Source organism: Antechinus flavipes, chromosome 4 (genome assembly GCF_016432865.1).
Source record: "Antechinus flavipes isolate AdamAnt ecotype Samford, QLD, Australia chromosome 4, AdamAnt_v2, whole genome shotgun sequence".
NCBI classification, from domain to species: Eukaryota; Metazoa; Chordata; class Mammalia; order Dasyuromorphia; family Dasyuridae; genus Antechinus; species Antechinus flavipes.
In genome coordinates this window covers 435,732,496-435,748,864 of record NC_067401.1, presented here as the reverse complement: position 1 = coordinate 435,748,864, position 16,369 = coordinate 435,732,496, and the positions used below count along the sequence as shown (strand labels likewise).

Below are 16,369 nucleotides of genomic sequence, written 5' to 3'. Positions count from 1 at the left end.
GGGAGAGAGCAAGGGAGGGAGAAAGGGAGAGATGGAGCAAGGGAAGGAGAATGAGATGGAGGATGGGAGAGAGGGAGACAAGGAGACAGGGAGAGAGAGAGGGAGGGAGGGAAAGAGGGAGAGAGGGAGGGAAGAAAGCATGGAAGGGAGTGTGCAGGGGAGCAAGCGAAGTGCGCTGGGAACAAAGGAAAAAAGGGAAGGAGCGATGGAGGGAGCGAGGGTTAGAGCGAGGGAGAGAGCGAGGGAGGGAGACAAAGAGGGAAAGAGGGAGGGGGAGAGGAAAGGAGCAAGGGAGAGAGCAAGGGAGGGAGCAAAAGAGGGAGGGAGGTGGAGAGGTGGAGAGGAGGAGACAGGGGAAGCGAGGGAGAGAGCAAGGGAAAGAGTGAAGGAGAAAGCGAGGGAGGGAGCAAAAAAGGGAGGGAGGGAGGGAAGAGGGAGAGAGAGGGAGGGAGGAGGGAGGGAAGAAGAGAGGGGGAGCAAGGGAGAAAGCGAGGGAGCGGACAAGGGAGGGACGAGGAAGGGAAAGAGGGAGGAAGGGAGGGAGGGAGGGGGAGAGGAAGAGAGGGAGGGAGGGAGTAGGGAAGGGAGTGTGCAGGGGAGCAAGCGGGAGTGTGCAGGCAAGCGAGCGGAAGCGCGCTAGGGACAGAGGAAAAAAGGGAAGGAGCGATGGAGGCAACGAGGGAGAGAGCAAGGGATAGATCGAGGGAGAGAGCGAGGGAGGGAGCAAAAGAGGTAGGGAGGGGGAGAGGAGGAGAGAGGGAAAAGCGAGGGAGAGAGCGAGGGAGGGAGCAAGGGAGAGATGGAGCAAGGGAGGGAGAATGAGACAGAGGGTGGGAGAGAGGGAGAGAGGAGGAGAGGGAAGGAGGGAGGGAGGGAGGAAGAGAGGGGGAGCAAGGGAGAAAGCGATAAAAGGAACGAGGGAGGGAACGAAGGAGGGAGCCAGGGAGAGGGCAAGAGAGGAAGTGAGGGAGAGAGAGTCGAAGGGAGGGAGAAAGAGAGGTAGGGAGGGAGAGAGAGAAAGAGGGAGGGAGGGAGAGAGTAACTTGAAGAAAGAACTGGAGACCTCAGATAGCGTTCGATCTCGCTGAAAACAAGACTTCTCCAGAAGAACGGGTCCCAAAGTCGGCGATCCTGTAGAAGCGACGACCTAGCCGTGTCCAGGAGACACCGGGAATGGTTGTGCAAACGTCTTGTCCATTGTGCCCAGCAAAGCAAAGCTTAGACCCGGAGGTTCCTAGAAGAACATTCCAAAAAATCATGAGATTAGTATGGAAAAGGATCAGGTTAACATTGCAGCGAAGTGAAAATTATCCAGGAAGGAAGAGACTCGCTCAAAGGAGCAGTTGATGGGACTCCTTAACAATAAACCGCTCTCGTTTTTCTCTCCTCCACTAATCTGTCCATAGCCATCAAGCAAGCGCAGCTTCCTTATCTGTTCACTTTCTCAGCCACATCCCCTTATCCGTCCTTGAATTTTTTTTCTTTCCCTCCCTCCTCCTCCGCTTTATTTTTCTTCTCCATTACTCTCCCCTATTTCACGTCTAGGGAACTGTCAGTTCCTTGTCAAGAAAGGACAAGGGTTTTTACTCTAAAGTCCTTGTAACTGGTTAATTTAAAACAAACAAACAAACAAACAAACAAACATGTTGATGATTCTATTCCATTAGCATTGATTCTTTGTAAATATTTTGGATTTCATTTTATACATTCAAAACCATTATCCTTAAAAATCCATAGGCTGCTAGAGACTTTCTAAGGAGTCATACACGAGCACACATACATACAAGCACATCCTAATATTGTACACATCGAAGTCGAAGCATTTCTTCCTTTAGAGAGCGGGTTCTTTAATTCTGAGGGGACATGGGACCAAAGGTGTAATTTGGAAAGGTGGCTCGAGAGGTCAAAAAAGAGAGCGAAAGGTTTTTGAGGCGGGCAGAAGAGATAGGAAAGAAGGAAGGGTCCTTTCTGTTTTGTAAAGCTCAGAAGCTGTGGGACCTACGAAGCCCCAAATCAGAGATTGGCAGGAGGAAAAAAAAGTGTAGAGGATAGGGAGGGTATATAGACAATTGTAATATAGACAATTGTAATGTGCTGTGTACTTTTCTCATTGATAGAGTGGTCTCTTCCTGTCACGCGAGAAGTTGGGGTTCGATTCCCAGGTCAGGAAGTTACGTGTATGTTTTGCATACGCTGTCCTGTTCCTTTCTCTGCCGGAGTCCCAGCTCCTGGCCCTTAAAGTCTCTCCAAAAGCACAAGACGCCTTTGTGGCTCTAGGAGACCCAGCCCCAAACACATCATTTCCCTGGAATCCTTGCCCAACCCAAGCTTTCGAGAGGCCCTCTTCTGTCCCTTTGCTCCCCGCTCCTCCTAGGCGCTCTCTAACTGGCCCTTCTCCTAACCTAGGCGCTCAAGAGCATCTCCATCTCTCATTCCTTGTTGAGTCTCTTTGTCAATCCTTCGACCGAAAAAGAAACCCGGACAAGAGCCAGGGTTCTTGGCAGAGGAAGCCGACGGACCGCTTTCGGAGCGTCTATTCTAGTTAGAAAAGGGTCTAAGGCTCAAAGACCCGGCGCGCTAGGCGCTTGTATCAACGCTCTCTCCCAACCCCAGGGCTCAAAGAGCTCACTCCACTGAACGTCTCTGAATGCAAGCGCTCTCGACTGCCGGTGGCACACACCTAGCATCCCCAGAAGGCGCAGTTCCACACGTGCAAATACGCGCCAACGTCATCCGACCAAAGGAGTTGTAAGGGAGCTCTTAAGTCAAGGTCATGTGGAGGACCGCTGAGGGTTTGGGCAGGGCTGTGGACCATGGGGGCAGAACACGCCGGAGACTAGATGTGGCAAACCAAGCCACCGAGATTACAATTTGGTCCCAGCGCGATGGTGGTCTTTCGCCCAAAACACATGAGACCCCTTCTTGGTTCATTTCCTCCCGAAATTGGCGGGCTGGAGCTGACCTTCGGAGATCTGGTTTCCGAAGTCTTACCTCTAGCATCGGCGGTAGTCCGCGGCATCAGATCGTGGGCGAGAACGATCCGCGATTGTAGCTCGAATCCGGGGAGATCCTGGGACCTCGGGGCAATGAGGGATGTGACTGAGCTCGGACAGTACCAGTCTTTAGTAGAAGTGACAGGAGCCCTGTGTGGGCCTCCTTGCCAAGGAGCCAAAAAGAGATCTGGGCTGGTCTCGGCTTGAGTGTGGTTCGAGCAAGACGAGTCCAGTCTCGGACAGAGCTCTTGTGCAGCAGGCTTCAGCTGGAGCATCAGCAAAGAAACAATCGGAGCTTTGGGTCTGGGAAGAGAGACTTCTATAAGGCACAGATAGTAGTTATTTTTCCATCTGCGTTGGTGGTATAGTGGTGAGCATAGCTGCCTTCCAAGCAGTTGACCCGGGTTCGATTCCCGGCCAACGCAACTTTTTAACTTTTCCGCTCTTTGCTGCGACCTCTCATCACCTTTACACCTACTGCCCCCCGTCAAGTTCCACTCTTGATTTCTCACCCCTTTAGTCTGTATTTATTCTCCAGCCTGAGAATCCGAGGGAGCCATTCATCCGTGTCCTACCGCATCTTCTAGATCTGTCCAATTATGGGGCTGGTTGCTAGTTCTAGACATCAAAACTCCACTTCATTTCAATTGAACAGCAACAGAGTTACTAATATGTGCAAGGTATTATCTTAGAAGGTTGCGTCTTTGGGCCACGAACACGAAAGAGTCCCTTCGCACTCGTCCTACCAGTTCTTATTCTGGAGACTCTGATAATGAAATAGAACTTATCCTCACGCACTCCAAAGGATCTGATCCATTAGGACATTCTTTCTGAAAGTACAGGTCCAGCTAAAGCCGGGTCCATTCTCTGATATTCCTCAATATCTCGTTCAGTTTGACTTTGACGTGGGTTCCGATTCAGAGACCAACCAGTAAACTGTTACGTCATCTAGCTTTGAAGTGAAATAGTCTTCGGGAGGTAGCTGGATCCCTGAGAAAAAAGGGATACGAGGAGAAATGTTAGAAAGATAGAAATGACAGGTCCTGGCAATTTGCTGGCTTTGGGAGAGGAAGGGGAATTGAAACGGGAGAGAGTATAGCGTCTAGGATGTCAGGGAACCAGCCTGGGTGCCTAGAACATTGGCATTACTCTTTACAAGAAGGAAAAGGCGATGAGGGAAAGATCTGAGATGCGTTTTAGATATGATGAGTTTAAGAAGTTCATGGGACTTCTACTTAGAGGAAGTTTAATAGGAGATATTTTAAGAAGTCTAATAGTTGGAGATGAGAGACTGGAGGTAGAGAGAAAGGTTAGAGTTATTTAAGTAAATCTGAGAGTCATCCACATAGGGATGATAATTGAAGGAGGAGGGTCCCCGTCTTAGGGATTCGTGCAGTGGGACAGGGCACTAGTCTTTGCCTACTATCCTTCTCTCCCCGCCCCCTTCCTATAAGTTTGGATTTGTAGTTGCATGGGCTTCAGGATAAAGCTTAGAACGTGGAAGACTGCGGTCTTAATATATAAGCCTCCCTCTCTTCTAGGATTCACGACCCATCGAGCTCTTTTTAAGCTACACCAGTCGTTACTCAGCCATTTTTCAGTTGTCTGACTTTTTGTGACCCCCATTTTGGGATTTTTCTTGACAGAGCTACGGGAGTGAGTTACCATTTCCTTCTCGAGCTCATGTTACAGATAAGGAAACAGATAAGTGACGACCCCAAGATGACACAACTAGTAAGTGTCTGAGACCAAATATAAATTCTTGAAAATTAGTCATTCTAGACTCCACGGCCGGAACTCTATTCACAGTTTGCACCTAGCAGATAATAGGTAAAAGTAAAACTAGTAAAACCAGAGTAGAGAAAAACATTGTTATTAAGCCAAAAGCTCAAATATTCTCAGAGCCCCGAAGAGACAGAAAGGATAGGATATGGCAACAAAAGAGCAAATGAAGAGACCCTTTGAACTAAAGTTGGAAGGGTGGCAGAAAATGAGGAGAGATTCGGGCCAGGAAAAATGGAGAGAGATTTGGATTTCGAATCCTTATGATAGAGATTTTTTGTTCGGCAGAGGCAAATTGGCGTAGCATTTAATGGAATGGGTTGTGAGAGAGGGCCAGGAGGGAGAGTGGCCCTAGCTTGGTACTGGCCGGAGGGAGGTGAGAGTAGTTCAGGAAAGAGTTAAAAAAAAAAAAAGTTTCCAATGAAAGCTGAGCATAGCATCCCTGGATAACAAAAGTCGTGTATTATGCTGAGTAAAGAAGAGACAAGTTTAAGAACCCGATCCCTGGTGGTCTAGTGGTTAGGATTCGGCGCTTTCACCGCCGCGGCCCGGGTTCGATTCCCGGTCAGGGAAGTATGTTTTGTTGCACTGAGTTTCAGAACAGGCAGGTAGGCGACCAAGGAATAGTAGCTAAGCAAATTCTATTCTGCTCCCTGTTCCCTGGTCAGTTCGTGCAGTATCATTTTTTCCGCCTCGGCCTCGCCACCAAATATCCGGAAGCCAAAAGAGCGGAATGGATCCCATCGCATGCAGGCGTCCTCTTGTCTCGCTTGCACTGTCTGGTGTTTCACCTTGGATGGGGAGGGTATGTGAGGGTTGCTTGTCAAGAGGAGGTCTTTGTCAAAAGGGCTTGACATTTGGAGATCTGGAAGTAAGGGAGTATTTTATTTTGTTTTTTATGTTATTTTATTTTAACTTTATGGCAGTTACGACCTTTTGGTTCTCAGTCCAAGAAGTGAGTTCCATCTGAGTCTCCTTTAAAGCCAGGTGACAAAGACTAGGAGAAGCCAGGTGAGGATGATGGTGCGGACCAGCTTCGGAGCTCGTAGGAGCGGCTAAGAGCAAGAAGAGAGCGGTGATTTTAAAAAATGTGTAGCTGCATGGGCCGGGAATCGAACCCGGGCCTCCCGCGTGGCAGGCGAGAATTCTACCACTGAACCACCCATGCTACATACGTAAAACTCGCTCCTTCTCACTCTAATCCTATAGAACTGACAGAGCATTCTGGGGGATCTGACCACGTGGTCTCTTTCTGCAAGCTCCTGCCTCAACCAGGACAGCTTCTATTCGCACTTATTTTCTCTGGGATCCACTAATTCAGGCCTTCATACCTCTTAGCAGGTATATCGTAATACTTGTTTGATCCTCCTTTTGCTAGTCTCTCTACATTTATTTCTGCCTTTCCAATTCTTATAGCTCTAACCAAAATCCGTTTCCCTGTGCTCGTTTGCCTAATTTTAACATCTTCGTTTATCCCACCGTATGTGGAGGGGGAGAGGGGTAATTCTCTGTTTACAGCTCAGGCAAAGCTAAGAATGGAAAGAGCCGAATACAGTGGAACGGAAAGAGTCCCTTTTCAGAGCAATGGTTGTATTTTATAATCCTGTACAGACCCTGAAGATTGAATAGCTTCATTGCATATGAAATTTGCTCCAAGGCAAAGACAACTCTAGAACCGTTGTTCTAGTTTTGTTTTGTTTTGTTTTTTAATTTAAAAATGTAATTTTTTTCTAATTACATGTAAAAATTATTTTCAACATATTCCAATTTTTTCCCTCCCTCTTTTACCTTCCCTCTCCCCAAGACAGCAAGCAATCTGACATAGATTATAATCATACTTTGAGTCCTGAAAAAAATTTCTCAGGCAAAAAGGGGTTTCCAACTGAAAAAGTTTAAGAAGTCCTGAGGTATGTCCTCCTGCTCAACAACCAGACTAATGGAGCCTACCAGCAGTTCAACCCATTGATGAATCAGACTAGCAAGAGCGGATAAATGTATCTAGTCAAGTTCTTTAAAGCCATCTATCCAAGAAGAAATTCAAACTCAGTCAACCAATGTACTTAACCACTCAGTCATGCACCCCCAGTGAACTTCATAAGGCCTTCAGGAGAAAGAAAGGGTTCTGAGGGAAATGCTTTATAAGAATTGGAAAAGGAGTGGATCGCCAGCAGTTGGGGAATGGCTGGACAAAATTGTGTTATATAAAGGTAATGGAATATTATCGTCCTTTAAAAAATGATGAACAAGCTGATTATAGAAAGGCCTTAAAAGATTTACATGAATTGATACTGAGACAAACAAGCAGAACCAAGAATACATTGTATACAGTAACCGCAAGAATGTGCCATGATCAACTATGAACAATTTGGTTGTTCTCAGTAGTGCAGTGATCCAAAGCAATCCCAATAGACTTTGGACAGAAAATACCACCTGCATCTAGAAAAAGAACAAAGGAGATGGAATGTAAATCAACACATGCTGTGTTCACTTCTTTTTTCTATTTTTTTTTTTTTTATCTCTTCCAAGGTTTTTCCCTTTTGCTCTGATTTTTCTCTCCCAACATGATTCAAAAAGCAATGTGTATTAAAAATCAATAAAATTACTACAATTTTTAAAATAGAGAAATGCTTTATAAGTACTGTTGTTCTCAAGCCATTTTTTGGTAAATTATTTGAATAAGACCAGAGTCTAATATTAAGTGAAATCATATCAGTAGGAAATCAGAATTAGAAGTTTAACCATTTACAAATTTGCTCCTTAATTTTAAGGCAGTGGTAGGCCCTTACAGGATTCAACTTGCTAGTGACAGGGGGGATTAGGGGAAGTCAACATATAGGGGGTTCATGTTTTAATATTTCAAGCCTTATATAATGTCTTCATATAAGCTTTCCAGTCTTATTTCATATTATTCACCTTCATGAAAAATATTTTCTGTTATGGACTTTGAATGCAACCTTTAGTTGAGTAGAAGAATTATGATCTGAAAGTCAATCAAAAAGCATTTATTAATCGACTGTGTGCCAGACATTGTGCTAAACCCCATCAATACAAAGTAGGGGAGAGAAAAAGCATGGTCCCTGCTCATAGTTCATAGTGTAATGGATTGGAGATAAGGGGAGATGCAAATAATAATTCAGAAACCAACTATATACAGAATAAATTGGAAATAACAGAAGAAAGGCACTAGTACTGAAAAAGACTTTAAAAGGTTTCCTGCAAAAGCTGGCAATTTAGTTGGAACTTGAAGGTAGTCAGGGAGGGAAGGAAATGATTGGGAGGAAAAGTAACACTGTTCTCATCTGTTTTGCATCTACTTGCCTTTTCTGAGTGGGTCTGTGTTGATAAAAGGTGAGGGAGAATAGAGAGGGGATAGTAAGCCTTTTAATCAATATTAAAACAAAATTGTGTCCCTCAAACTTAAACATAATTGGAAGTTAAGTAAATCCTAATGTTTAGCTGAATTTACTAGGCCTCATATTTAATTTGTATAATTAGCTATTGGTCAAGACTAGTTAATATGGAAGATCTTGGAAATATAAACTAAGAAATATTAAAAGATACCTAACAATTTTTGTTATCTGATCAGTTATAATTGGATTTGTATGAATAATTTGCTATTATTTGAATCCTTTAAATTTATACCTTTATCTGGTCCTGAAGCTACAGATTAGTGTGATCTAACATCACAAATATTCCTCTGATTTGTTTTCTTTTTTCATTTGATATCAAATTTCATTTGATAAATCAAATCATTTGATTTAATTTTTATTTGCATTGATCATTTTAACCTTGTAGTGTGTAGAAATATCTAGTATTTTTAAAAATTCTGTCATCTCCACAAAAATATATTAATCCCAGAACGTTTATATTGATTCAGAGCATTTTGTTGCTAGGAAGGGATCTCTCTCTATAAGACAAACATCCTTGAAACAAATGTTGAAAATAACAAATAATTTTTAATAGATTTTATCACTGAACACAACAATGAGTAACTCATGTTATTCACTTCTACAGTAAGAAGGTGGCCGATACAACAACCTCATTGCAATGAATGCATCTTCTCCGGTTCCATTGTATATTTAATTTTAGCTTTTTTTTTTTTTTCCTAATGGGAGGACTAGGAGAGAGGAAACAATAAATGCCTGATTTTTTTTTTTAAAGTAAAATAAAATACAAGATTTTTTTTTATTATTATTCATGGGCAAAATGAACTTGCTTTAGACAAAATGGAGTTGCTTTAGCTTTCTCAGCTAGATATACTGTCAAAGCTAGAGTTTGTTTATATAAGAAAAGAAAATCATAAACTTGAGAACTGTTTATGACAGTTCCTGTTGAAACTCAAAGACTGAGGATCTTGAGGCCCTGCTTCATGGTCTGTATTCATCAATTTGACAGGTTTTTTGCCATAGTCAAATGTCCCGTTCAAGTCTCTCCCTAGGAGATGTGTGAATATTCTTGGTGTGTCAGGTGTGTCAGGATAAAAATCTGCAATAAAGTGAAATTGAGGCAAAAAAATCTAAATGTTATTTCTTAGCAAGACCAGCTGTTGCCAATATTAGAGGTCAATGAATCCTCAGTGACCAAAAATACACTTTACATTCAGAGCAGCTTTTTATACACTTTGGTGATTACATAAAGTCCCATGAAGAAAACTAAACTAAGACTGTGATTGGTCAATAATTGTGCTGACTTGCAAAGGAAGTTTCTTCAGAATTCACAAGAACCAGGAAAACACAAAATTGAATATCCTCTGGAAAATCCCCAACCAGATTACCTTGCCCCTTTTTAGCAGAGAAAATCTAGGAAAAACATCTCCTAACCAGATTGAAATCTCCATTTATCTTTTTGCTCTCCCCTCAAAAGGCAGGACCAATCTCAGTTGTATGTATAATTTCTTAGGAACTTTTCAACCAAGGCCTATACAAAATAAATCTAAACATGAAAACTGATTAGTTACAGCAAGTACTTCTGGGATTACTAAAACTCTTAACCATTAATCAAAATTAGTAATCAATAATAAATTTCACATCATTTTTTAGCAAATCTAGTGATTAATTTCATCCAATTTAGTAACTTGGGCCTATAACAACAGATATATTATACTCTTTTTTCAAAATACATGACTTCATCGGTATAAGAAACATAGGTATAAATGAGAAATCTCCCTCTCTTGACATAGGTCTGCACCTTCTTCATAGTCTTACAAAGTTCTGTAGAATCATTAAAAGTTAGATGACTTGTCCAGAGTCATAAAGCCAGTGTATGTCATTCTGAGGCTAACTTGATACATGTTGTGGCCTTTCAAAGTCTTTCAAAAGGGTAAACTCAAAGCCTTTTCATGTTGCTGAAACCTATCAGGCCATCACAAAAAAAGCTTTCATTCTAATGACCTTGATCCACTTAAGAATGTCCATCCCCTGCATTGGTTGGTACACGGTCCCGCACTTCTCTACTGACAAAAGAGAAAGATATTGATCAAAGGCAGGAGGACCCTTGATTGTCAGTATGAATACAGACTGTGAAGTGGAACTTCACAATTCTTTTGATCTTTAAGGTTCAGCAGAAACTGTCATAAAAGCAGGACCTTCCCATGATCTCAAGTGTATGAGTTCTCAATTTGTGTATTTTCTTCTCTTATATGAACAACTGTAAAAACACACACACACACACACACACACACACACACACACATACTGTAATAGTATGTGCAGCTGAAAAACTTTAGCTAAAGTAACTCCATTTTGTTTATATTTCTCTGTCTTGACCCTTACCTTGTTCATCTTGCATGCCCAACCCTGTCTTTGGTCCTCCTAACTAGTGAAACAGAAAGCACAGCCATATGTATTAGAGCAGGGTTTCATAAAATCACCATTGTCATGCTGCACAAGAAAAATAAGATCAAAAAAGAAAAAATGAGAGAAAAACAAAAGTAAGCAAACAACAAAAAGTGAAAATACTATGTTGTGATCCACATTCAGTCCCCACAGTATGGCTCTCTTCATCATAAACCCATTTGGAATTGGCCTGAATCATCTCATTGTTGAAAAGAGCCAAATTCATCAGAATTGATCATCACGTAATCTTGTTATTATGTGCAATATATTCTCTTGGTTCTACTCACTTCACTTAGCATCAGTTCATGTAAGTCTCTGCAGGCCTTTTTGAAATCATCCTGCTGATCAGTTCTTATGGAACAATAATATTCCATAGCATGCATATGTCATAACATAATTAGCCATTCCCCAACTGATGGGCATCTACTCAGTTTCCAGTTCCTTGCTACTACAAAAAGGGCTTCCACAAACATGTTTGCATATGTGGGCCCTTTTTCCTTTTTTATGATCTCATTGGGATACAGGCCCAGTAGAGACTCTAATGGATCAAAAGGTGTGCACAGTTTTATAGCTCTTTGGGCATAGTTCCATATTGCTCTCCAAAATGGTTAGATCAGTTCCCAACTCTATCTACAATGTATTAATTTCCCCTCATTCCAACATTCATCATTATCTTTTTCTGTCATCTTGACCAGTCTGAGAGGTGTGTACTTCAGAGTTGTTTTAATTTGCATTTCTCTAATCAATAGTGATTTAGAGTATTTTTTCATATGACTAGAAATTATTTTAATTTCTTCATCTGAAAATTATCTGTTTATATCTTTTGACCAATTGGATAATGGCTTGATTCTTATAAATTTGAATAAAATCTCTATATATTTTAGAAATTAGAACTTTATCCAAACTCTTGGATGTAAAATTTTCCCCCAATTTTTTGCTTCCCTTCTAATATTGTCTGCGTTGATTTTATTTTTACAAAAGTTTTTTAAACTTAATATAATTAAAATTATCCATTTTGCAACAATCTGCAAACTTTGTGCAGAGACGGTATAATTTTTTTTTTTTTAAATTTTGGCATCACCAGGACCAAGCAAAGAATTTGGGAAGATATTTAACAAGTGTTTGTTTAGCTGTATTGAATTGGTATCCATATAGTAAAAATTTGAACTCTGAACCCTATAGGTTGAAGAGTCTGCAACTCTTTTTTGGCTACATTTGGTTGAGTAGTAGACCTTTTCTAATCTGAATCTGAGAGGATCTGGATATCTTGTTCTTTGAGTTCCCAAACTACTTAATGCTTTACCCCATCTTTTAATCACCTCTCTATTCTCATCTCTTTCCTTGCTTTCCTCCTTCTTTTCTCCTACTCCAATTCAAGAGGCAGGCTATGTAATGTGGCTGAATATTGATCAGGACTATTAATTGACATATATATAATATTAAGATAAACAGATCACTAAAGAAATATTTAATTTTATTAACTGAATTCTCTTAATTTAAAAATCCAGTGATCTTTTTTTAGTTCTCCTTTTTGAGCTCTCTGTAGCTACAAACATTTTTGCACATGGGGGTCCTTGTCCCACTTTTATGACTTCTTTAGGTTACAAACCCATAAGAGGCGCTGCTGGGTCAAAGAATATGCACAGATTTTACAGCCATAGTTCCAGATTCCTCTCCAGAATGGTTGGATCAGTTCACAATTTCACCAACAATGCATTAGTGTTCTAGTTTTCCCACATCCCCTCCAATATTTATCATTATCTTTTCCTGTCAGTTTAGCTAATCTGAGAAGTGTGAGGAGGTATCTCAGAGAGTTGTTTAAATTTGGTGATTTAGAGCATTTTTTCATATTATAAATGGCTTTATTTCTTCATCTGAAAAGTGTTTGTGCATATCCTTTAACCATTTATCAATTGGGGAATGACTTGTATTCTTATAAATTCTTATAAATCTGATAAATTCTTATAAAAAATTTCCTTCTGTTGCTTAGTAATGCCTCTAGAATAAATACAAAGTCTTGCTTAGTATTGAGAGCCAGAGTGATCTGGTTCCAACCTATCTTTCTAGACTGATTCATTTAATTTGTAAAATTAAATTGTAAAATTGGGTACTCAAATCCAAACAGGCCTACCTGACATTGTAGCCACTTTCTTTGAACATGTTTTAGCACAACTGTTTCCTATTTCTGGAAATCTCTCATTTCTCATTATTGCTCCTCATAATTCTTTTGCTGTTGTTCAGTCCTGGTGTCTGACTCTTCCTGATCCCACTTAGAGTTTTCTTGGTAAAGATACTGCAGTGGTTTGCCATTTCCTTCTCCAGGTCGTTTTACAGATAAGGAAACTGAGGCAAACAGGATTAAGTGATTTGCCCAGGATCTCTGAAGTCATATTTGAACCCACTAAGATGAGTCTGATCACTGTCCCAGACCCAATACTCTATGCACAATGACTTTCCTGAATATTCTTTTCCCCTCCCCTCCCCCATGTTGTTGTGCTTTTCTAATTTTGACTAACTCAACTTTGTATGTTTTGCATTTCATTTCTGCATTCGTCTTGTTGTCCCACTTGTAGAATGTATACCTAAGAAACTGATTTCAATTTCTCTTCATCTCCAGTTCTGATACAGAGTACTTGGCATTTAGTTGGAGCTTAAGAAAATATCTAATGGATAATTTTTTAATTGACCAATTAACCATTATCTCAGTTATTGTGGATAAATAGTAAATAATTGTTTAATTGAAGGGAGCCAAAGGGGAAGAAGGTAGGACTGGGGCTCAAGAACGGGTCTGGTTCCACCCACCCGCGGACTCTCCCACGACATCTTGACCCTGGGGCTGGGAACTTGGGGGACACCCAGGAACAAAGCCTCCGGTGTGTGCCTGGAGAGGGATGGAGAGCAGGGGTTGGAAAGAAATTTCGCAGAAGCCCCTTTCGGATCCAGTTGCCGGCCCTGCTTCTGCTGCTCGGCACTCGCTTCTTTTGCAAGAGGCTGGAGTTTGGGGGATGGGTCTAGAAGAACCAAATTCGTTTTTGATTTGTTTTGTTTTGCTTTGGGTTTTTCCTCTTTTCTTTCCCCTCTTCCCCTTATCCCCCGGCAGGGTGAGGATGAGACATAGAAATGGCTTGTTGCTAGTAATTGCAGCCCGGCTGTGCACATTGTTAAAATACTTGTAGAGAAGAGAGAAAAAAAAAAAGCTACAAGTTTTCCTTTTCCCAGTTTTTCTTCCTAGGATTATTCATCTGAAGAATCTGAAGCGGCAGCGTTCGTCTGCGTTGGTGGTATAGTGGTGAGCATAGCTGCCTTCCAAGCAGTTGACCCGGGTTCGATTCCCGGCCAACGCAGTGACATCTTTTTCTTTTTTTTTAACAGAACTAAATTGGACACATTTATCAAGACATCAATTCAAGCCCACAACCGCAATTGGACTCTCTCTCTCTCTCTCTCTCTCTCTTTTTCTGCCTTTTGCTCTCAGAAGAAATCGAAACTCGCCAGCCTCTATTTCCTTTTCCTAGTATTTTCCCTCTCCACCTTTCTATTTCTTCCCTTCTCTCAGCTTGCCCCATCCAAACCTGGATCTGTGTCTGCAGATGCTAATCCGGGCCCTCTCCAAGCTTCCATCTCCTCTGAAAAGGTAGGAGTGTTACTTGAGAATATCTAAGATACCTGCAAGCTCTGATATTTTATGGTGTCAAAATCATCGGCAGACATATTGTCCCTTCCTATTCCTTGAGGCTGTGTTGCTATGCTGGATATTTTCATCCTGGGATGGTGGCAATCTTGAATCTTCTCCACAGAAGGGACATGCTTTTCTTCCTTCCTCTCTTTCTCCCTTCTCCCTCCCTCCCTCCCTCCCTTCTTTCCTTCCTTCCTTCCTTCCTTCCTCCTTCCTTCCTCCTTCCCTTTCTTCCTTCCTTCTTCCCTCCCTTCCTTCTTTCCTTCCTCCCTCCCTCCCTCCCTTCCTTCCTTCCCTCCTTGTCTTCTTCCCCTTCCTTCCTTCCTTCCTTCCTTCCTTCCCTTCCTCCCTCCCTCCCTTCCTTCCTTTCCTCTTTCCTTCCTTCCTTTTTTCCCTCTTTCCTTCCTCCCTTCTTCCTTTCTTTCCCTTCCTCCCTCCCTCTCTCCCTCCTTCCCTTCCCTTCCTTCCTTCTCTCCTTCCTTCCTTCCTTTCTTCCTTCCTTCCTTCCTCCCTCTTCCTTCCCTCCCTCCCTTCCTTCCACTTCTTTGGGCCTAAAAGGAAAAGGAAAAAGGGGAGAGGAGGAAGGATGGAAGAGAGAGAGAGAGAAAGAGAGAGAGAGAGAGAAAAAGAGAGAGAGAGCAAGGGAAGAGGGAGGAAGAGAGGGAGAGGGAGAAAAGGGCAGGAGAGAGAGAAAACATGCGTATGTGTGTCATTTTATATGTGTGTATGTGTGTGTGTGCATTGGTCTTTGCATGGGAGATGGTGCTTGTGTAACAGATTTTTCTCCCTTCCTTTCCCCCATCCCTTCCTCTAGACAGCAGTAATCCAATCTATGTTAAACATGTGCAATTCTTCTATACATATTTCCATAATTATCATGATGTACAAGAAAAATCAGATCAAAAAGGGAAAAAATGAGAAAGAAAACAAAAAGTAAACAAACAACAAAAAAGTGAAAATACTATGTCATGATCCACATTCAATCTCCCCTATCCTCTTTCTGGATGCAAATGGCTCTCTCTATTACAAGTCAATTGGAAATATCCTTCATTGCTGAAAAGAACCACACCCATCAGAATTGATCATCACAGTGCATACAAAGTTCTCTTGGTTCTACACACTTCACTTAGCATCAGTTCATATAAGTCTCTCCAGGCCTTTCTGAAGTCATCCTGCTGATTATTTCTTATAGTTATATATATATATATATATATTATAATATATAATGTTCCATAACATTCATACACTGTAACTTACTCAGTCCTTCCCCAACTGATGAGCATCCACTCAGTTTCCAGTTCCTTATCATTACAAAAAGGGCTGCTAAAAACATTTTTGCACAAAAGAGTACTTTTCCCTTTTTTATGATCTCTTTGGGATATGGGCCTAGTAGAGACACTGCTGAATCAAAGGGTATGCATAGTTTAATAGCCCTTTGGGCATAATTTAAGGGGAGTTCTTAAGGTTTTCAAAATTGTTTGACTTCACCGATGTAAAATTGAAAATTGATGCTCCATTTTATTTTGTATTATTTTCATAAATCTTAGTCAACTTATTATGTATCAATGACCAATCCACTAAGTATTGGTTGGTCCTTTCATTATGTGAGTTTGAATTCCCTTAAGTTTATAACTCAAATCTGTAAATTTGGCTGAACAATGGAGATGAGTCGATCTGGTACCAGGGTGTTTGCCCAACACCAAACTTTCCAGGGGATATAAGTCAATCTGGTTATAAGCTGTGCCCACCACAAAATTTTCCAAATGATTTTAGTTAACTCCTTTCTCTGCCCCAGTCCTAGTTTCCTTGGGTTATTGAAATCAGCCTTCTAAATCAAGTCAAGCATAGCCCACCTTCCATCTCTGGTCAGACTAATCACAGCCTCAGATGTCATTTACATTATTGGACTATTTTTTGGTACCCCATATATATAAATTGTATAAAAGAGCTGTTCTGTCAAATGCATCCTTGTCTACTGAGGGGTCTTGGATCCAGTTTAATAGTTTTTGCTCATCATACCAATAAATGTATCATGCTTTAAAACTTTGTGACTCGGTTTCTCTTGATGAAGATCTTTATTATGA

At 41.4% G+C, this 16,369-nt stretch overlaps 4 non-coding genes across 4 annotated transcripts; 3 read left to right on the top strand and 1 right to left on the bottom strand.

The window, feature by feature from the left end:
* Positions 1–3,346: 3,346 nt before the first annotated feature.
* On the top strand, positions 3,347–3,418 carry TRNAG-UCC (transfer RNA glycine (anticodon UCC)). The gene has a single exon. It is a non-coding gene; the product is annotated as a tRNA-Gly (tRNA).
* Positions 3,419–5,276: 1,858 nt separating this feature from the next.
* On the top strand, positions 5,277–5,348 carry TRNAE-UUC (transfer RNA glutamic acid (anticodon UUC)). The gene has a single exon. It is a non-coding gene; the product is annotated as a tRNA-Glu (tRNA).
* Positions 5,349–5,872: 524 nt separating this feature from the next.
* On the bottom strand, positions 5,873–5,943 carry TRNAG-GCC (transfer RNA glycine (anticodon GCC)). Its single transcript has one exon. It is a non-coding gene; the product is annotated as a tRNA-Gly (tRNA).
* Positions 5,944–13,881: 7,938 nt separating this feature from the next.
* TRNAG-UCC (transfer RNA glycine (anticodon UCC)) lies at positions 13,882–13,953 on the top strand. The gene has a single exon. It is a non-coding gene; the product is annotated as a tRNA-Gly (tRNA).
* Positions 13,954–16,369: the final 2,416 nt, after the last annotated feature.